At 40.2% G+C, this 22717-nt stretch overlaps 1 long non-coding RNA gene across 2 annotated transcripts in view; it reads right to left on the bottom strand.

Annotated features, from left to right (window-relative positions):
• LOC110990889 (uncharacterized) overlaps positions 1-22717 on the bottom strand; it is a 445142-nt gene that overhangs the window by 216619 nt on the left and 205806 nt on the right. For both annotated transcript variants that reach the window (XR_015424673.1, XR_015424672.1), the window contains exons 6-9: positions 4158-4240; positions 3017-3115; positions 1904-2028; positions 1140-1241 (exon numbers count right to left, since the gene is read on the bottom strand). This is a non-coding gene — a long non-coding RNA (uncharacterized LOC110990889). The remainder of the gene's footprint in view (positions 1-1139; positions 1242-1903; positions 2029-3016; positions 3116-4157; positions 4241-22717) is intronic.

Below are 22717 nucleotides of genomic sequence, written 5' to 3'. Positions count from 1 at the left end.
TTACCAACAAGCCAATGAAATCACCTCAAAAAGAGGGCACAGAGGACTTGATTAAAACTGGATATTTTTTAAATGTGTAAATTCCCATGATTAAAAAGAACGAGTAAAAAAATTCTTTTTATAGCATGGCCTTCACTTTGCGGGAAAATTTTCCTACGTTTGGAAATATGGAAATGAAACGTTCTCCTAAGATTTTTTTTCTCTTTTTTGGGCTGTCATTTTGATCACCTGTGTGGAGACTACTGTTTCCTTTGTTCTGGTTAATTTGTCTTGTTAACGATATGAGCATAGACGGGGGTAATAGTAATTCATTCTACTTTTGCAGTCCCTGCTGACCCATATAACTGATATTTGTCTCGTTACGTATTCGGATTTTTATCCCTGGTCCCTGCTACTACTTATATTTACTTGTATTTGTGCTTTTGTTGTTTTTTACATAATTTGTGTTTAATTTTGCTTTGTTTGTTCTTGTGATGGTCAAATAAATAAAAATAATTGAAGAGATGGTACCCATCACGATTAACCAAGGTAAACCTTTCAACCATTTGAAGACTATCGTCATATACACAGGCCAAACTAACTACTAAAACAGATTGACCAACAAGTACAAGAGGTGTATTGTTCTCTTGAATGTAGGAATATCAGAATCAAACATTCTTCAGTGTATATGTTCAACAAAATGACAACAAGATCAGTTGATTTTCAACAAATCTACAGTCACAGACAAAAGCTTAGTTTGGATTAGGCCTTATATAGAGCCAAATTTGCTGCAAAACCATCCAATTACAAGACCAGCTAAAAAATGGGAAACCATGAAGCATAACTGCCCCAAGTATTCACCTCCATTAAATAAGACTTGACGCTTTACATGGTGGAGACTAAAAACAGGGCTTGTGGTTACATCATGTGGATAGATCTCCCTTGGAAGAGGTATGGTTCTGATAAGAACTGTAGAGTGTGTGCTTGACGTTTCATCCAGCATGCTCTCGTCATCCTCCAGAATGGAGCCTGATAAGCCATGCTCCAGATTTTATAGAACAATTGTACATGTATACAAAATTATGTACAAATATTGTTCAAAATCTGGAACATGACTTTCATTGTTAGGCTCAAATCAGAACATCATATAAAGTGCTTACCGAGTGAGTTGTGTCGTCAGTAATGCCAGTTGCCAGTGATGTGTTAAACTCCAGAAAACAATCTCCGAGGGACTTGGTCTTGTCTCTTCATCAATGCTACAGCTACTAAAACCAAAGAGTCAAGTAAACAAAGATCAGAGCCGAATGACATACAAGTAGACATCACTGCCATGTCTTTATAGTCTTTAACTCTCATTTTCGTATTGACCTTTGTTTCAACTCTCTTCAATTGTTGGTTGATCAGCAAACACAACTCCTGAAAAGTCATAATTCTAAAGCTTCGACGCAGCCATTTTAAACTGACACCCCTTCTACTTTCTTGGGCTCTTTCAACAGCCCAAGAAAGAAGAAAATTTAGACAGTCCAAAATCGTCTGATTCAATAGGATTTTGCATACACCGAAGGGGGTTGGGCCAAACATTCTCTGATATTTCACGTTTTACCTGCCATCCAAAATCTATCAATGGTATTAACTTATGGCTCCCCATACACAGCAATGTCACCCAGGTTTACGCAAAAATTGTATTAATCCACAGAGAAGGACCTCTGTCCCTGTCAACTTTTGGAAAAGTGAAGAGACCTGTAAAATAATGACATCATGCCTAGTTTCCTAAAGCAGTGAGGTGGGAAACAATAACTGTCCAAGTAAAAAATAATAGCTTGACATCATTGTTTTGGGTCCATATATGAAATATATGAGTCCACAGGGGACTGAATCAGTGAATTATACCTTCGGAATAACCAACAGCATTGGAGCCACGTACCTTTTACCCAGCAGGCAGCAGCAAGAGATCAAAGTCTGATCACCTCAACAACGAGAACAGGAACCCCATCATCAAGAAGTTGGATGTACCATGAACAGCGGCTCTCTCAGCGGCTTGTGCTCTGGCTGAGATGGACACACACAACAGTCATTACAAACATGCAAAAGGAAGAAATGGCAATACAACATGAGTGCATTAGCTTGGATTAACTGATTCTCAGAGGGCAGTGGAGAATGAGAAAGATGGAGAAAAGTAAGTTATAAGTGCTTCCCTAAATGGCCTTCCTCCAGGCATGTGGAACCCCAAAGAAATATTGTCAAGATGGCTTACATCATACTTCCCAGCCAATGTTGAATCCTTGGTGTGTATGATAGAAGCCAGCCTGTGTTAAGGATATCATGAAAGAAACTCTGGACACACACGTTATTTATTCTGCATGCTGCCGCCATAGGCATGGAGACCCTCAATCTGGCAGATTGTACAATCGTGTCACTATCAGTTTCTGAACATTGTCCATTCGTATGGTATAAAATCCAACACAGCATGCACAGAATTACCAAGCAACATACATGGAAATCACTGAACCGATTTTGTAAAGATCAAGATTGAGATTTTGCATGCCTGGGGCGGCAGCGTGAAAAGAGCAAATTGTGCCAACTGTGGGCTAGCATGCCATATTGTAACAACCTGATGCATTGCACCTTTTATGTATTTGACACAGAAGGATGGCTTCAGTGAGTAAAAAGTTGGCAGATAAAATAAAACACGTCCAGATTTTTTAAACAACCCTTGTGGAATGTGTACACTCATCCTTGTACGTGATTTGGATCCAGGAAGGAGGACATTTCATTTCAGTACACTCCTCATTCACAACAAGCAGCCTGTAGATGCAGCTTCCGTCTTGTTTCTGTTCAATTTGGCACAAATTGTACAACCATATCAAATTATCCCATCCATTTTTTGTAGTTTAATTCAACCCAACCATAAAGGCCGGAGATTCTCATTAGTTGAAAACTTAAAAGACAAAACCCAAGGTCAAGATTTACAGAACAACCGGGCATCTCACCATTACCATGGACTAATATCAGAATATGATGTAGACTGTTTCAATACCTGTTGAGTAGTGTCACCGGTGATAAGATATCTCTGATATCTCCAGAGAACGGCCTCCAGGTACTAGCTTGCTCTTGTCTCTGTGTCAAACTACTGAAACTAAATAAACCATGTTTGAATTCCAATCTGTATTACTGCACACTCATGGAGGCTACAACTTCAAAATATATAGGTGCACTTTACAACAAGTTGAAACATCATTGAAAGCAGTGTCAAATCAACAAAGATCGGGGCCCACATCACTGGAGTTTCTCATATAAATATAAATCTTATTATCTTCTTAGTTGTCATTTTTCCATTTCTTTTCAATTGTTGCTTGACGAGCTAGTGTATTTTATTTTTCAAAATGCCTTAAATACATGTACACTTCCCCAAAAGTCCTTTTCCTCAAGCCTGTAAGCAGCAATTTAACATATAACATCCCTCTACTTTTTTCAGTTCTTAAGATTTGTTTTCAACCATCTATAGATGCAAGCCTGCAAAACAAAGAGTGTTGATCTGGGGTTATATTTAAACAATCCCACTCTTTTTTCAGCCAAGCAATCTCTTCAATCTGCCTTGAGTAGAAGCACAACTTAATTGGTTGAAAAGAGCCGTGTTGGTTGGGAGTATTCATTTTGTTGGTAGTGATTAAGCTACAACCATGTCCTCGTCGTTCATGAACCAGTGATGCACAGTTAGTACCAAAGGAGCCTCTGATGCCAAGGAAATAGTGTTCTCTCAGTCCAACTAAAGGCCAATACAGGAGATCACAGTCTGTGCAGAAAACATTCCCAAATTATAAACAGGTTTAACCATAACCTCCAAGGGTGCACGTGGAATCATAATAAAATCAGAGGATTTTGGGGACCATTTTAGCTTTAATAGCTCCCCATATACATGTCACCCGGTATTTGGGCAAAATAAATGTATTCACCAAGCATGATCCTTAAATAGACATAATGAAGTCACACTTTGTTTACACGCGCTATATTATAAGACAGTAAGGTGGGGTAGGTCTTAATGTACTAGGTCTACAGGACATGAGGGAATGAGTTCACAGGAGACTCAATCACTGAATCCTACCTTTGGGATGACCAATAACAAAGAATCACTGACGTTTTACCAACAAGGCTACAGTAAGAGATCACAGTACAATCACCTTAACAACAGTGGCCATCATCAAGAAATACCAAGAAGCTGGTCGTCCTGTAAGCAACGACTCATCAGCGGTTTGTGCTCTAGCTGAAATAAATGCACATAACAGTCATTAAAACATATAAAATGAAAGAAATGGCAAGAAAATATGAGTGGAGGAGCCCGTTTGCCGATTCTCAGAGGGCTTTGAAGGATCGGAAAGATGGAGAGAGCAGATTGAGAATTTGTAATTCACGTATGTGCACCCAGCACTGCCGGTGTTTCAGTTTAATTATATACGGCATTTTATGGGGTGGTGCATTACAGGGGTAGCCATAATCCAGTCCCGCCTCCTGCAATGCGGCTTCAAATTTTTTACCAAAAGAGGCAGCGGTGGAGAGCCGTAGCCAATGTCCAATACTTGTGCATGCTGTATTCTCACATGGAGACGCCGCACCGTGTGTTGCCAACATAGAGTGCAACATAAACCATTGAAAACATTTCATGTAGGGGTTTTACTGAAGATATACACGTACCCCACATATATATTTGAGTAGTAGAGAATAGCCGATTCTGAACCACACGCCCTTTTCACCCCCTTTCACTCACACTCGCCGGGGATTCCCATTTCACTGACCTTGAACTTTTGACCCCGGCTGGCTGAACAACTCGTGACTGGCACCGACCTGCACCAGCAATCACTCACAAACAAAAAGGGATTTCCCCTTGCTACATGTCGAGACTTGCCCGTCATAAAAAACGAAAAAATAAATAAACAAACAATAATAAAAATACATAAAAATAAATGGTAGATAAAACTACGAACGTGAATTGTTATTTTTGCAAAGACACGAGCAATTCTGTCGGCTTGATAGATTCGTACGATTGCATTAGTTGTTTTAATTCTAAAAGTTTACGCAAATGCATCGATTGTAAAGAATGTCGCAATTGTAACAGATGCCAAGACTGTGTCAGATGTAAGGACTGCTCTACCAGCGACGATTGTGGTAGATGTATAAATTGCACGGCTTGTTTTAATTCTTATGACTGTGAAAATTCAAATGTCTTGGACAGTTGTGAGGACTGTTACGGGTGTTCTATTTGTATCGAGTGTTTTGGTTGTACCTACTGCACCTGCTGTGTAAATTGTGACGAGTTGGGAGGAATGGATCACGTGGTGCTCGTCGACGGCAAGTATAAAAAGTTGAGGCATGCGCAAGAGAACGAGCCACTACCTGTTTCATCGACTAAACTAGACGCGGACTTATATAAAATTGGACTAATTATTGAATACAACACAGACGTCGAAATCCCGTCCGAATAAAAATGAAAAAAATTTAGAAACCTAATTATAAATAGAACATGTCAACTCAAGTATTTATCGTTTCAGACGACCACGAGCGTCTCAATGCCGACAACTGTGATCCCAATGTTACCTATGGCCCCTTTGACCCGAGTAAATTAATCATTTCAAATCCCGTGGTTAAAGAAGGGATCTACACTTCACCCATTTTTTACCATCACAACGACCAAAACAAACGCCTGTTGATTTTGACGACAGAACCCTGTTACGGTATAAACCCACTTTACAAATATGGCACTCGAGATAAAACGCCTGAAAACACCCAGGGCCGTCAAATTTGTTACCAGATACAATCACCCACGGCAAGCGTACTCGATCACATAAATTTGGCCGTTTATAAATTTATCGAGTCTCAAGGGTCTAATCTCCCGTCTAACACCGTAAATGCCTACAAAGCCAGTCACGATATCGATGAATTGAACAAAATCGAATATGTAGTTAAACCGTCTTATACGGCTAAAAACCAAATGTACGTTAAATTAGATCCCTATGCTTCGCTATTTGATCACCAAAAAAGATCTATCGACTCGTCAAATATCGATAAATTTATCAATAAGAGATGCAACGCGCAATCATTTATTTGTGCAAAAGACGTATACTACGGTAACCACGGTTCACTGTCTTGCGGAGCCAGCGTCAGGCATAGAGTGACAGCGGCAATGTTGAAAATTAGAAATGACGGCCTAATTTCGAGTAAGTCGGCGTTGCAAGCGTTTAGCGGATTTGAATTAAAAGACGATTAAATTTGAAAAATCAATTTAACCTCGGTTGGTAACATATACCCTTATTTAAGTAAACACCCGGAGTTGACTTTAAACTCGGTTGAACAAGCGGAGACAAAGGTTTACAGGCTGAGAAAGATCGAAGAAATTAAATCCCAAATCCAAAGAGAACGCGACGCGAGGGAAAGTAGCTACAAAAAGATCAAACGACTTTTAACCGCGCTCGGATATGTGGAATATGGAGTAGAAGCACTGGGCGCCACATCGGCAGCCATAGGCATTCCCGCCATTTTGGGCGTCATTACCGGTCCCGTTGGACTTGTGATGGAAGGAATCGCTATCGGTGCGTTTGGCGCTTACGCGATTCTAAAGTACGCCTCCCGTAGACTCACCCAGAAAACTAAAAAACACGACCAAATTAGAGTGTTGGCAGACGCTAAATTAAACACCATCGAGGAATACGTATCTCACGCGATTGAAGACGGTGACATATCCCAGGAAGAATTTGTCCTTATTTTATCCGAGCTGAAAAAGTTTAACGAGATGAAAGAAAAGATCAGATCGCGTACGTCTACAAAATTGGAAGAAACTAAAGCTCACAGCTCGCAAAGCGAGCAAGAATTCGAACGTCAAGTCAACGAAAGAACAGAAGCGCTAGCCAACGAACGGGCGGCGGTTTTAAAAAAAGATCTTATGAAAAAACTTGGCGAATAAGTTTTACAAAGTCGGTTGAGTACGACCGGAGGGAGAACGACCGGAGCGAGTACGAAGAGAATCCACCTTTTAAAATTTTATTCTTTTAAAATAAATGGGAGGCAATTTTAGTAGTCTAAATATTTTAGCAAACGAAGACAATTCATTTACAGCCGAGTTTCCAAATTTAACGCACGCGTATAAATTACCGAGAGTAACCACGGACGAAGCGGTCAATAGGTGGTCTAGTCCGGAGGCGATATCGTTTTACCAAAATCAATTTAATTTCGCGGTCTATTGCGCGACGACGGCCTGCGGTGTGGGTTTTGATCTGCTGTCTGACCCTAATTCATACGTCTCGGCTTTATTAAACTTTCACGTGTATTACACCGTACGAAAAATATTTTACGACTGCGTGATGCCCATTCCTAGCGACGACGTATTTGACGCGTTACACAATAATTACGACCATCGGAAGTTCACCGACACGTGCCTTTTATACGGAGTAGACCCGAACAAATCGTATAAACAAACAAGAGACACTTTGTCGAACGGATTAGGCACAGCTTACTACTACGAAAATGGATATGTACCCGTTCCGGGCAAAAACTACGACGCGCACGACTTACACGTGACCAACGGCAAATACGCGGGATCTACTTACATGGGAGTACCTACACGGTTACCTGGATTTCACAGTCGGACGTGGTTACTTTGGCCTGGTGGGACTTCGTTCCTAAAAAGTCTCGGTTGACGGACGTGGGAATCACCAAGGTAAATGAATCAATTCGAGCTTACGTCTACGCGTTACTCGGGGCACAGGCGCAGACCAAGACCAGCGTTTTGGCCACCGGCACCGGATTAGACGTGCGACGGCAATTTATTACAATCGTGGAATCTTTAATTAATTCGGGCCCTGATCTCGAACAGTCGATCAACCAATATCAGGATTCGCTACAGTACGCAAAAACTTCTTTAAACTTCGTAGTTGCTCCGGGTTTGTACCTTGTGCCCTCGGACATGGACTTACGCATCGGTACGTTTGAGGGGTACAACAATAATTTACAAGTCGCGACTGAGGATATGAAGACTGGATACGTACCGAGTTTAAATAACGGAATGAGTGGAACGAGTACTGACGAGGAAGCAATCAAACCAGAACCATTACCGAGGAAGCAACCAGAACCAGCCCGCAAAGCGAGCAAACCTTTAGACGCACACAATGAAGAGAAACTATCATTAACTGTTGGAGCCGTTGCAGTGGGTGTTGTCGGGTTTATATTATACAAGGTTTTCACTTAAACGGTTTGAATTAGAGCAAAAAAAAAATCACCCCAAATTTGAGGTGAATTTTTATTTATTTTTTTTACCCATTCTTTTGCACGTATGTCAAAAGCAGAACACCCGCGCCCACGAACAAGGTCCACACGTGCTCTGCCACCCATCCAACCGCTTCACTCGCCACGTTAAAAAGCCAACTCAAAATGCTACCGATGATCCCAGGCAAAGCGTCTAAAGCCTTCAACCCAAGTTTCTTCAATACGTTGGCTAAATTTTGTAATTGTCGTTTGATCCAATCGGTGACCCCGCCTTTGGAGGGAGGAGCAGGCGTTGGTTTAGGTGCGGGTTCAGGCGTTGGTTTAGGAATTCCGGCACCCCTGACGCTGGCCACGATACTACTAACTATGGTGCTCACCGCTAAACCAAAAGCCGCTAAGATGCTCGCGATTGTGACACCTCGTTCTCTAAATAAAATATTAATTCGTTCGCGTAGTGTCAAATCTGAGTCCATCACTGCCGTAATCGTTTCTTTAATTCGATTAATTTGACTCCTCAATCGATCGGTATTTCTATTGATGACTTCTAATCTACCCCGTCTTTCGTCTCGTAGGTCGTCTAATTGTCGTTGAAGTTCTGTACGTTCTCCCTCAGACGTCGCTTCTTCTAACTCGGCTTCAAAATGTTGAATTTTTGCGTCTAACTCATCTAATTTACCTTGATTTAAAATTAATTCTCCTTTTACCGTTTGTAACGATTTATCTACAGCGACCAACTCGCGGTAATTTAGTCCTTCGGTTTGAACGTCTACGTCACGTGTGAAGTCTTCCACGATATTGCTCGCTAGATCTGCTGCGCCGGGTAGTTCTACCAATTTTATGCCCGTGGGATGAAGTTCTGCGAGTTTACGTTGCACCTTAGCAGCTTCTTCTTTTGTTTTGCCAGAAACGTAGTCTTGTAAGCCTAAAACGCGCCTTATGAAATTGGTGTTTGTTTTTTGTTTAATTATATATAATAAGAGAACTTTTGTTGAATTCTAAATGTTTTGTTGTAATTAACATAGTTGTCAGTGGAGACAGGTAACTCCGTATTTATAACAAACCTCGGTAAGTAGGTGACCCATAGTTTGATTTATAATCGGATCGTCGTTTAAGTCCTTAGTTAGTGCTTCTTCAGACTTTAAGTTGACGTTGAATCCGAGTAGATCGATCGGGGTGGCTATTCCTAGTAGGCGAGAGTACAAACTTAAAATCAAGTGACCTAGGGTTCTGACGATTTCTTTTCCAAACTTAACTTCGTAGAGGTTAAAAATTTTTTTCTTGATCTTTTGGTGACATGGCTTCAATTTCTTTGATCGAGTGTTCTTTGCCTAGGTACTTCTTACTCTCGCCCGAGGCAGATATCGCGCAAAGTCTATCCTTTACGTTTGAGGTTGATTCGTTTGATTCGCTTTTTGATTCGGTGAGTATAGATTTAATATCGTCCATTTTATTATATACGTTTTAAATTTGTTGTAGGTATGCTTTAGTCGTATGTACTCGATCGTATAATAAGTCAAGTTGACTGCGATAACAAATTGATTAACTAGCTCTACGTATTGTAGCATTGTTGCTTATTTACTATAACTAAAATAAATTTGGTTATAACCGAGCTGATGTAGCCCAGTTATAACAAAGGTAAGCAAATTAAAGCAAATAAATAACTAGCTAAAACATATTGTAACAAAGCTATTATTTAGTTACAACTGGGTTGACTTAGCCCGATTAAAACAAAAGTTAACTAGTTTTATAGTAATGGTGCGAGTACTCAATCTCAAGTTTATCCGACTTTTTAAGTAGATTACACTTACGACAAGCTAGTACGCAATTCGATTTGATATGCCCGATTCTATTATCTAATCGTTCAATAGTACAAAGATCGTCTCTATTTTCTAAGAATTGCATTTCGACCTCGCAGTCTGGATAAAAACAGCGGGGATAATCTTCAATTAGTCCGCGACAGAAATCACTGTCAATGAAACGATCAGGATCGAATCGGTTATATTTCTTATCTGATTGTCGAGCGTTGTTAATCCAATGTTGAATCGTTACTTTAATTGGGTCTGAACATATTTTGCAATAATATCTACTTATCCCGTGAGGGCATATACCTTTTCCACGGCATTCTTTACAGCGATATTTTTCTTTTTCGTGAGGGCAAATCGATGTCCCGCCACACTCTTTGCAAATGTTCTTTCTTCGCCCATGTGGGCATTTATTTTGTTCTTGTTGCACACGTACTTTAGCAATACAAACGTTGCAGGTCAAATTAACTTTACCGGTTCTTTGTACGGAGAAGTTTGTCAAGTCTAGGAGACAACTACACTTAACGCATGTTTTCTTACTTCCGATCATATTATTTAACAAACGTAATTAAAATTTTTTCCTCATTTTTATTGAACTAAATAATTCGCAGGCGGCTCCGTATTCAACACCATCTTACTAAATCTCACGTCACGTAGATGCCTTTTAATTTCCCCTCTCTTTTCGTCTGGTACTACATCGTTCTCGTCTAAACATTGATCAAAGGACAATCTATCTTTACAATGAAAAATTGCTGTCCAAGCAGTATTTTCTCTGAAGTCTTTTAAAACCGAATTGTATTTTTGCGTCAAAAGCCAGCAGCTGTGGAGGTAATGTCTACCCGAGAACGCCATTTTCGACAACGCGCAAACTGAACCACTCTTAGACTTCTTACGATACTTAATAAATTGATCTGCGGCGCACTCGTCGATGATAAACAAAGTATTTATCCCGTCGAATACTCTCTGGTAGAGTTCTATCGCCTCATTTAGTTCTAGTTTCTCTCGATCTAGGTCACAAAGATAGACATTTTCATCGCTGTATATCCACAGTCGTTCTAAATAAGTTTTGTTCTTAAAAAGGGTTGGACAGATGATTACGATAGCTTCAAACGCAAAACGATATTCTGTCTCTAAAAGATTTAAAATCCACTGAGTTTTACCCGACCCAGTCTTGCCCACGATTAAGGCGCAGTGAGGAATTTTAAACATCTGGTTCTCACTTCGTTCGTAGCTCGCTCGCTCGTTCATTTAATTTTAATAAACCAGACTTTTAAAATTTCCGTCCTCCACCGTTAGTTGAGAATCCATCACCAGGAACAAGTACATCGTCAGCGGTCCTGCGGTTTCGGCCGTTCGTTCCATCTGTATAGATATGTTCGTCAGAACTTCGGAAGTCGAGCCACAAACCGTACTTATCTTTTAGGTAGTCGGCCATGTCTACTCCCAACAAGGATAAGTCCGAGACGACCCCTCTAGCCAATTCTTTATCCGAGTCTCCGAAATACTTTGTAACTTCGTTCCAGTGTTGATATTCAAACAGACCCTGTGAGTACAATTGATTAGGTCTACCTCCAACAGTCACAATCGTTTTTGTGATATGCGGATTATAGAATTTTTGCGGGTTGCGGGTCGTCGGGTCTTTAAACAGGATCAAAATTCCTTTTAGGCTTCTAATACTCTGGTCGATGCTAATGTTCCATAGCGTGTCTGATTTGTTTACCGCTTGCTTTTTCCACGAGTGAATCCGGTCGAATAAATAATACATCGTCTTCTTGTTTCTCAAGGTTTGGGCCAAGTCTCCATTAGTAACGACCTCGTATTCCAAGGTAAGATCTGAAATTTGATATTCCGCGGCGGTATCTGACGAGTTGACCACTTTGTCGTGTCCGTTAAAAGTTAGTTGATACGTCAGAGGCTCTTTAAACCACGAAGGATAAAACGGAGTATGATCTGCCAACATGGGCGTGTCCAGTGGAATCACATACCTGTTTTTAAAAGTGTCGGCAATTGCCTTGTCTTTACCGTCGTTTGCAGCGTCATTAGCATCGTCAGCCCCTAGACGTATCTTGGCTACATTTTCTTTCTCTAGTCCAAAATACGCCATATTTTTGGTCTGCGACGGGGGTAACCAATTGTCCTTGAAATTGTGAAATACGTCCGCATCCCGGTAGCTTACGATTTTATTTCCCTGGAGGGATATATTTATTTCCGACACCAGGTTTCTCGCTACGTTGTTATAAACCGTCCGGTTGTCGTCCGAACCGCCGTCTAGATCCAGTTTAAGAGCCAATTTTGCCGTGCCGGGTACAATGACGTCATCAGTGCCTAAAGCGGGGAATTTTACGTTTAACGTGTGGCCCGCGTCTATAGTGCTCGGGTTGTGCGTAATGGTTACTTCGCGCCGCTCGCCTTTGATCGCACGAGGAACTTTAAGTCTGCGACTTGGGTTAAGTTTTTTGGTGTACATATTTACTTTTAATATATAGTAGTTTTATTAATACTATTCTTATTTACGATTCTTATTTTATCATTTTAAAAAGAAAAGAAAACACGACTAACGTTAAACCCGCTTCAAAAAACAGATCTTCGTATTTTTCACTTTGGGAATTATCTAACATATGGGCGATTTCGGCATGCATGTCGTCGATCTTTAGCTCAGTTTCTACCTGTTCGGTTTGAATCTCGATTAATTTATCTTTAATTTCGTTATCCATATTTAATTTAACCTTATTTTAAAAATGGCTAGTGCTTTAATGATGGTTGGAGGAGCGATAGTAAACGCCTTTGCATTCACGGGCTCAAATTTTTTATTTAGCAGTTTATCAAAAAGTAAAGTCGACGAAGAACGAAAGCGACACGACCTCGCGTTAGAACAATTGGCGCAAGCGAAAGAAGAATGGGAACAAAAACGCGTACACATGCTAGATTTTCTGAACGAACGAATGCGACAAGAACGCGAGAGTCAGCAAACATTTGTAAACGTGGACGAAGCCCTACGAGCTAATTCGGAATTAACCGGTAAGAATATTATTGCGTTACCGCCAGAGCCTAAGTTATCCGATTTTTACGAGCCTTCCGAAGATCAAAAGATTCGCGAGTTTGTTGGATTATCGGTGGAACTGCGATAGTCGGGTTGCTAGCTTATCGATTTGCGTAACTTTAAAAACTAGTATTTTTAAAATGGACCAAACTTTTAAAAAACTATTTTACAGTCCAGAGGGTTACTGGCGAGGAGAAAGTGCTGTCGATCGTCTACACGAAAAGACCGGTGCGGACAAATCGGTTATTAGGAAGTGGCTAAAAAAGCAGGCCGTTTGGCAAATATATTTACCCGCACCACATTACGTACCCAGACCTACAATGTTGCAATCAGAATCGGTCGAACCTAATTACGCGCATCAGATGGACATACTTTATTTACCCTGGGACCGAGTTAAAAGGAAAACGTTTAAGTACGCTTTGACTAGTAAAACTGCCGAACAAGTGCGTGAAGCAATAAAGAAAATTTACGGGCGATCACCTCTGACCTGGCCCAAATTCGTAATGGTAGACTCGGGGTCTGAATTCAAAGGCGAGTTTAAAAAGTTAATGACAAAAAATAAAGTACAAATTCAAGTGGGTGAACCTGGGGTACACAGATCTCAAGGAATTGTAGAAAGGTTTAACCGTACTTTAGCCGAAAGGTTATTCGGCCACCAATACGTTCAAGAAATGTTAAATGTAGGTGTGCGTAACGTGGAATGGGTGGTGCGTTTGCCCCAGGTCGTGAAATCGTTAAACGAGGAAAAAACGCGATTAATAGATGCCGTTCCTGCAGAAGCCGTCAAATTAGCGAGTGGAGTGAAACAAGCACCGAGTGCACCTGTAAGAACTACCCAAAGAGAACTTCCTCCAGACGCGGTCGTTAGGTACCTCTATTACCCGGGCGAGCAAGAGGGCGGCACCGTCAGAAGGGCGACAGATCCGATATGGTCCGTGGACGTCTACCAAATTGAAAAGCGAACTAGTCAATTTAAACGAGTGAAAGGAAAACGCGTCAAAACGGGTCCAACTTTATATTACCTTTTTAACGGACCAAATAGGAGTTTCGTCAAAGAGGAACTTCAGGTAGTACCCGAGGATACCAAATTACCGCCCGAGTCTTAACTGTGCAAAAACTGAATTGAGGGCTTTCTCTTTGTCTTTAAAATTTGAGTTATACACCCAGTGATAAATAAACGAATCGCGTTGTGCTTGTCCTGCTCGCTTCAGCTTAACAGATTCTTTAGCTCGTTCAAAGTGAGTTGCTTTAAATCCTCTAATACTCGATTTATAGTGCCCGTAAGCTAACGTATCGATTCCATTCGGCAATATGTAGCGCTTTGTGTCCAACGGCGACAAACTAAGTTTATTTTGTGAAATGGTGAACACCCGATGTTTATCCGATCTAAATAATTGTTGCTTATTGAAATGCTGCTTCTGTTCAAATAGACAGCTTTTATACATCTCGTGGGTCAAGCTTTTCTCAGTTACTACTTTGGAAACCCCTTTCGCCTTCTTTAAATTGTGATCGGTAGTTAATATCGAATACATTTTTGGCCTGAAACAAACGGCTTCTAAAATTGTTTTACCGCCAAACTCGTCTTTCATTTTGCCGATGACTTTTTTATTTTTGACGCTGTAAAGCGGATGATCTGGCGGGTAATTACTAAAGTCAAATAAATGGCGCTTTTCGTTTAGGTAACCAGTTAAATCGTCGGAGCTTTGCTCGATTTGAACTAATAGAGAATCAGTGTCCGTATAAAGTAGGTTTACTTTTTCAACAAAAGTTGATTTTAGTTCGTTGTAGTAGAAATCATACATCAACGTTTTTGAGATATCGAAAATACTTACACCGCAATAGATTGGCTTATTTAATTTTGTTTTGGTTCGGTACATCTCCACAAACGAAAGCTCACAGTCCTCAAATGGTACCGTCGATTTATAATTCGGTTTATACGTTAATTTTTTGTATTTGGCGGCGTCTTGTTCGTCCCTTAGGAGGTGGCCGTCAATTCGATGTCTTACATTTTCCATCGTCTTGCCAAAGACCGAATTGTTCATCAATTTGAAAAAGTCCTTCTCAAAATCATTTTTTGCTTTCTTGCGCAATTCGGTGTTTTTGTCAATATAGTTGCTCATCCAAGGCCATTGTTTAAACGACATCACCCGGTGAACTTGTTTTAAGCAAACCCGAGTTCGAGATATTTTTGCAATGTGCGATAGTGAACCACATATTTTTCTTTAGTGTTGAGAGTGCATACGAGTTTGTCGACCGAGGTTGGCGGCTCACCTTAGCCAATTAAATTCTGTTGATAGACCGAAAACCATCCCTTTGATACAGCCATATTTTCAGGCGCTAGTGGAAAATCATTGTGGGCGTTGTGTAGGTGTTTGGGATACTCTAAAGTGACTTCAAATATATAGCCTACGTCCGACTTGAGTGATATCCTAGTGATATTTTCTTTCGTAAATTTGCCTAAGTCTTTGACCCACTTAAATTTCCCGACCGGCAAAAACTGAGACATAGCCCAACCATATAGATTATTTGCGTCTAGGTACATGATCTGTGACTCCGGCTTATCAGGGTCGTAGTCGGGTAGTTCTGGGCTATTTGCCTTTGCATATCGCTTTGCGCCCACACTCGAGATACCACCTCTTTTTGCCCTTTCAAAGAACAAGTGCTTGTCAATGTCTGTCAGTAGTTCCAATTATATACCCGAATGCTTTAAGAGGGCATCCCACGACAGGCCTGGCGCCGTATAATAGTTGGCTGTGTCAAGGCCGTAGTTCTTCTTGCATACCTTCCGGAAGTTCTCAAAAACAGCCGCTAACAATAGCGCATCCGTTTCCACGTATAGGTCGTGGTAGTCCCCCAAGTTTTGGCAATTAAATTTTTCCCATACTGTTTCCGCACGAGCGTATTCTTGCTCGGTTATCCCTCCCTGCTTCAGAGAACTATAGAAAGCGTCTCTAGGTGGGAGTTGTCTCTCTTGGAACCGATCAAAGGAGTCTATATACTCATAGGGGTAAATTCCCTTTTCCAAGAGTAAACTTTTATTATTTGTAAACCTTTTGCAAAGTAAGTTAAAATCGTCGGGTAGACAATTTTTAACCAACCGATCTAAGGATGCCGCCATAAAATGAAAGGAGTCTAAAAATCTGAGTTGACCAAAAGAAAACGAAATGTAGTTCTCGGTATTTTTAGCGATCAACTTGATTGATTTCCCATAAAATTCGTGAGCGCCTTGCATAATCAAGTGCGCGTCGTATTTCTCCAGCTTATGTAAGATCACCGGAATAGGTGTTTGATCGGGCACTATTCTTAACTTGAGATTACAACTAGCGTGCGCTGGGCCTCGGTACTTCCCCGTCACGTGACAATGATCCCTAACCTTTCTAAAATTGTTGATGGGCTTTTCGCAATCCAAACATTTCCATTCTCTGAACTCTTTATCTTTGCCTTAGACTTTAACTATCGACAAAACTTGATTTTTTCTTCTTTTGTCTCTGGTGTTTTTGGAATATCACATTGACAGTGAGATTCACCCGCTTTTGCTCGATCTATCAACTTTTCACAGATCCAACATCTATTACATTGTTCGTAATTTTTTTGTAACTCGGGTGACCAGATCAACTTCGCTTTGTTTTTAAACGTTTCGTTGATATTCTCTGTTTCCTGAGAAAGTGGCCCTACAGAATCAACAGCCGCGTCTTGACCTCTGTAAGTCTTTTGGCTAGTGCAAACTCCATCGCATCTGACGACCGTGTATGAGTATCCACAAGGCTTTTGAATCTGTGTTTTGAGAGTGTTTGTATTGGTCGGCGGTAATTTTTCTAAAACAGACTCAAAATCGGCGTAAATGACAAAAGGCGCATCTTGCTTATTTTTGTAATTTTCAAACTTGAGTATATTCTCGCCTTTGACCGGCATTTCGACTTTGCACGTGGGAACGTTCAAACCTTGGCAATCTTCTTTGTGACTGGCTAACTTTTCTTCCGTTTGGAAATGCGACAAGCACTTAAAACACCAGTGTTTCTTATGCTCGTGATGATCGATATCACTCGTCAACCGAGAAAAGTTTTTAATCCAACAGTAGTGATTCTCTTCATCTCGGGTAAAATTAATCGGTTCTTCTTGGCGCTTGCTTTTGTGGAGAATGTAAAGACCGTCTTTTTTGGTGTAACCAAACACATTGATCGCCAATCTATTTTGCGATTCGATACGTGGAATTTGTGAAATCGGTGTTGGAAAGCTTATGTTTGTAAAATTTAAACCATCTGACGCCTTCGACATGTAAGTTGAAGGCCGCTCGTCATGTATTTTATATTTTGGATTTGTTTCTAGCTGACTTTTGACTCCGTCTGAATATAATTTTAAAGCTGCTCTCAACGCCCATCGAATACATTCTTGATCTTTATTTTGGACATTTATGATTGCTTTTTTGTCTAACAGTTCCTCAGGCAACGGAATGTAAGAAGAACCCACTGAATTATATTTAACCACGTTGATGTAAAAAGCGACAACTTTGTCAAAGATCCACCCCGAGCCTTTTTGTGTATGGGCCTCCACCTGTTCGATTTGTTCTTCGCGTTGCTTAGCGAGTGCATTTTTAACGCTTGGTTTATTTGTTACTACGTCTTGATCACTCTGAAATGGAAAAGTGCCGTAGTCAATCGTTCCGTCAAGTTTTTCCAATCTAAACTGCACTTTAAGATGTGTTTGTAATTTGTAACTCCCGATTTCTTTGAGTTCGGCTAACGCTGTTTTCTCTATCAACTGCTTGTAAAAATCAAAAAAATGTATTAAATCGTCTTCATAGAAGCGAGGAATCAATTCCCAATTACGAAAATTATCTTTAAAACGCCTTATACGTTTAATGTCTACTTCCTCGAGTTCTTTAGGTTGTGTATAAGCTTTAATCGCATTGATAAAGTCCTGTTTGACGTATCTGTCTTTGTTTGCATAAGGAATATTATATTTTTGTACCGTTTTCAACAGCTGCCGATATGACTGACGCTGGAGATATCTAAATTGTTTTTGATCCTCTTTGATAGCGTTTATTAGTTCAAATCGTGTATGGTGTTTATTTTTAGGTGCCGGTAATGGGATGTTATACCGCTTGACAAAATCTTCTAAAAACGCCTTCTTAAATCGATTGAAATTCGTTAGTAGAGGTCGGTATTGCTGGTTGCTCATATCTCTATTTTTATATAGGTTTCTAAAATTTTTATCATTTTTTCTATCGACTTGACTTGACATGTTTTTTTTTATATATTGTTATTTTTATATATAGGTCATTTATTTAAGGCGGTTGTAAATATAGCGTGTTTTGCTTTGAACAGAGCCATGCTTTAAGTAGAGGTCACGAGTTCAGGTCGGGCAAGTCTCGACATGTAGCAAGGGGAAATCCCTTTTTGTTTGTGATTGATTGCTGGTGCAGGCCGGTGCCAGTCACGAGTTGTTTAGCCAGCCGGGGTCAAAAGTTCAAGGTCAGTGAAGTGGGAATCCCCGGTGAGTGTGAGTGAAAGGGGGTGAAAAGGGCGTGTGGTTCAGAATCGGCTATTCTCTACTACTATTTGCAATGGATGTTTGTAATGACACACGTGATAAAGCCAAAAATGCAATTTTGTTTTTAAAATAGATATTGAGCCTCTTCGTACAACAGTGTCATTAGAAGTGAGTATCATTCCATGACATAAATAAACTAAATTCTACACTATTCAAACATCAATTGCAAAGTGTTGCTGTGACAGAATAAAATCACAGTGCACCTGATTTTAAGTTCGTGAATCTGGCTTTAAAAATTTTTGCAAGCTAATGACCACCCGGATGACGTTTAGTTCAACGCTGGCTTCATACTTATGTGTTTCACATTCTTGTGGAAACCCCTATTGCAAGAATATCATGATTTGTTTTGCACAAACACAGGAATAAACAAATTTTCACTGCTTGAAAAAGACTACTGCATATTTGACTACATCAGATCTATCACTCACAAAACAATCCAGCCAATGTCTCATTTCCATCACAAAAGCTAACTAGCATTCCAGTCTACAACCCTGAACAATAAGTAAAACTAAGTTGAGGAAGGAAACATACGTGTACATGGTAAGTGCTGCCACAATAACCTTCGTATCTGAATGAGAATGACTAAGAGAGAGGGGGAGAGACAACGGAATAACAGACAGATGAATAACAGATAGACTGACAAACATATATCGACAGCACATAGACAGATGAACAAGACAAAGAGGACAGTTATCTTGGAAACTAGACCTTTCCCCATTGTATTTTCAGTACAGAAAGATTTTACAGTAATAACCAAAATCATTTTGGCATAGAAGAATCTTTGAAAATAAACAAATTTTTATTCAGAAATGATTAGCACAACCTCCAATTTTAAGCTTTTCATCATGCAATCAGTGGAAATCTCCATGCATGGCTCCATGCAACACAGACTCAAAGTATGAGGCCTACTTTCTACCCAATTTTTACCAGGTTCACTGAAATATGTAGAAATTACAGATTGTATAATGTATTTCTATAATTCTGAACCTCAGTGGATAGGTCTAGTTAGTTTTAAAGACTTTGGCTTCCTGACAAATTCTTGTGGGGTGGAAAGTAATGTTTTCTCTTCATTTACCACATCAAATCATACTATCCTCCAGTTTGTTCAGACTGCTCATTGACTATCAAATTAGCAACTTTGGCCCCACATACAGGCTGGAGATTTTCATTGGTTGAAAAATTTGTTGGACAAAAGTCATGTTTCAGATTTACAACACAACAGTACATAGGCCCCTATTACTCCCTAGGCCTATTTTTTTATTTTATTAACATTTACTGTTGGGCTGTTATCAGAAGTAGGAAAGGCCTACTGTGTTTGTACAGCGTGAGCTGTTTCCAGACCTGCTGAGTACAATAAAGTGTCAAAATACATCTCAGATGTGCAACAATCCAGAAAACGGTCTCACAGGAGTGTTCTTCGTCTGTTCATTACTGCTACAAGTTAAGAAACCAAAGGAACCCCTTTAAAATCCCAGCCTGCATGCCTGACAGTCACTGTGGGGCGGCCATGTTTAAATGCAGGGTGCACTTTACCACAACAAAAGCAGTGTAAAATCAACAAAGCCAAGCCCAAACTTGTGGAGTTTGTCATACAGAAATCTCGTTATCGTCTCTACCGTCATTTCTCCATTTATTTTCAATTGTTGGATGGTAAGCCAGTCTCAGTTCTCACCTTTAAATTCACCTCCTGTGAAGTCACATTTGAACAAACCCGCCAACTTGATCACACATGCGTTCTTGTGCGTAGGCATTGTAATGCTAATGCTCGCGCCACCGTGGAAAACTGATCGTCGATCAACTTGCACACATATTAAGCAGGTAACCAAACAGGGGATAAAACAGCGCTGGTGATTGGCGCGCTTGAAATAGGCCCTGTCAGTGTGCACAAGTACGACGAAGATCTGAAGATTATGCAGTTATTATTTTTTTCGTAATGTAGATCAAAAGAATGACCACTATTGCAAAGAGAAAAAAAAGCATTTCCCAAAACTGTATGCGAGCAATTTGCATCAATATAAAAAACCAAAGCCTGGACAAACGCAACCATCTGAGGCTTGGGCTTCCAGAGCTACGGCTGGGTCTATTGTCTACGCGTCTCCACGCATTTCCAATGGAGCGAAGTTCTATACCTAGCTCTTGACAAGAGATTCGGATGCAACCGTAGTTTACATCTTGACCGCAACACACACCATGACGTCAGACTACAGTCAGTCGTATAAAAGATGCTATACGAGACGTTATCTACCAAAAATCATCAAAGTTACGTCCGAAATTCTGGGGATTCTAGCTAATTATACCTTTTTCAGGTTGCAATATAATGCCTCCTGAAGCTATACCGATACTGGAATTTGATGCATTTTGTTTATGGTCGGCTTTCTTGACACGGACTGCATGCATATGAGCAAACGATGGGTAACATCGAGTGGTACTTATTATTGTATTATTTTGTGGGAACAAGATGATTTTGAGGGAACGAAACGATAATTCGAGGGAACGGAATTAAAAAAAATCTTCATTGTGCCTGTCCCCTTAGGGGCTCCTTAGGTACTCGTAGAGAGGGACATCGAATGCAACTGTGCGTTTTTGCAAGTTGGGTCACTCTCACTGTCCGACAGTAAATGCCCCCCCCCCAAAAAAAAAATTCAAAATACATGTACATACAGTGTAGGGCGGAAATAATGCCGCCCGGCGCTCCGAAGGAACGGGTTAGCCTTTCAACGGTTTTGTGTGTGGGGGGGGGGTTGTCAGATCAGGTCGACATTCAAGACAATGACCAGAAGCGGTTTTCTTTTGAATAAGGGTTTGATATGCTACATTTTTAATCGGTCCTTTCCCAAAATTATTGAGCATACTTTTGCCCTATGCGGAATAACAGGTGAATCGCTGGACTGTTGGGCAACTTAAAGAGCATAACACTGTATGGGTAAATAAGTGGTGAAACAAAACCACTTTCTAAAACCGTTGGGCAAAAAGAGACAAGTGTACCTATAACAGAGCCTGAAAGTTGACCCCTGATGGTGCGCTTCCGGAACACTTGGATAGGATAAATAACGAGCAAAGATGTTATAATTAGCTGTTTCGGCAACTCACAAAACAGGTATTGCTTTTCTGATTTTTTTAGCTGTTTTGGCAACAGCCTGAACAACTCTTTCTTTTCTGATTATTTTTTTTTTTCATTTCCTTTTTGGCTTTTTGGCAAGTTGCAAAAAAGGCATTCTTTTTGTTCTTTTTTTTTAGCTGTTTCGGCAACAGCCGGAACAGCTCTTGCTTTTCTGATGATTTTTAGCTGTTTCAGCAACTTTGCAGAAACAGGTATAATTTTTCTGATTATTTTGTTTTAGCTGCTTCGGCAACTTTGCCGAAACAAATATTGTTTTTCTGATTTTTTTTCTCTTTTTCAACTCAATTCCTTTCACCAGTTGACTTTGGCAGTTTACTAAATCTGATCGACTTAAAACTTGGCAGACCTTTGGACCATCATCCAAGGACGGTCCTAGAAAAAATTCACAGTGATGACCTAAGTAGTTTATTTACTATAATAATTAATTTTTCCCCATACACTTTGTACACAGATCGCACGCAGTTTTTGGACTGTCCTATATCAGGCTATGAGGGCACTATTGCAGAATTACGGTTACACCTGCTTGGGCTTTCAATTTTCAACAAACTGTCCTATATGCTGAGCAGCATCGAAGGAATCTTTCAATCTGTCCTATATTTAACCATGGATGGCGTTGTTGCGCAACATAGGGTTTGTAACCTCAACTTTGACCGAGAATTACTACCAGAACGAAAAAGAAATCAGACCAAAGTTTCCCTTCCGTTCGATCGCAAATATACCCAAGTGTGCAAATATTAAATAATATTTCATAAGTTTTTTTTTCCAGTTTAGACGTGACATGAAATTAAAGGAGCAGTTTTCCTGCACACGTGTTTCTAGGCCATTGACTTTGTACACGTTTTCGAGCCACAATTTTGGTAACTTTGCATTGTTTGATCGTTCCAAAGTGATAGCCAACGAAGACCCTGATGCAAGATGATTTATTGCAAAGGGATGACGTCATGATGACTTCATCACCTTATTTTCTATTCATTT

The sequence above is a fragment of the Acanthaster planci genome, linkage group LG03 (assembly GCF_054643075.1).
Source record: "Acanthaster planci isolate LZ-2023a linkage group LG03, COTS_SCS, whole genome shotgun sequence".
NCBI classification, from domain to species: domain Eukaryota; kingdom Metazoa; phylum Echinodermata; class Asteroidea; order Valvatida; family Acanthasteridae; genus Acanthaster; species Acanthaster planci.
Note: the sequence above shows the minus strand (reverse complement) of the source record. Positions and strands in the feature narration are given on the sequence as shown.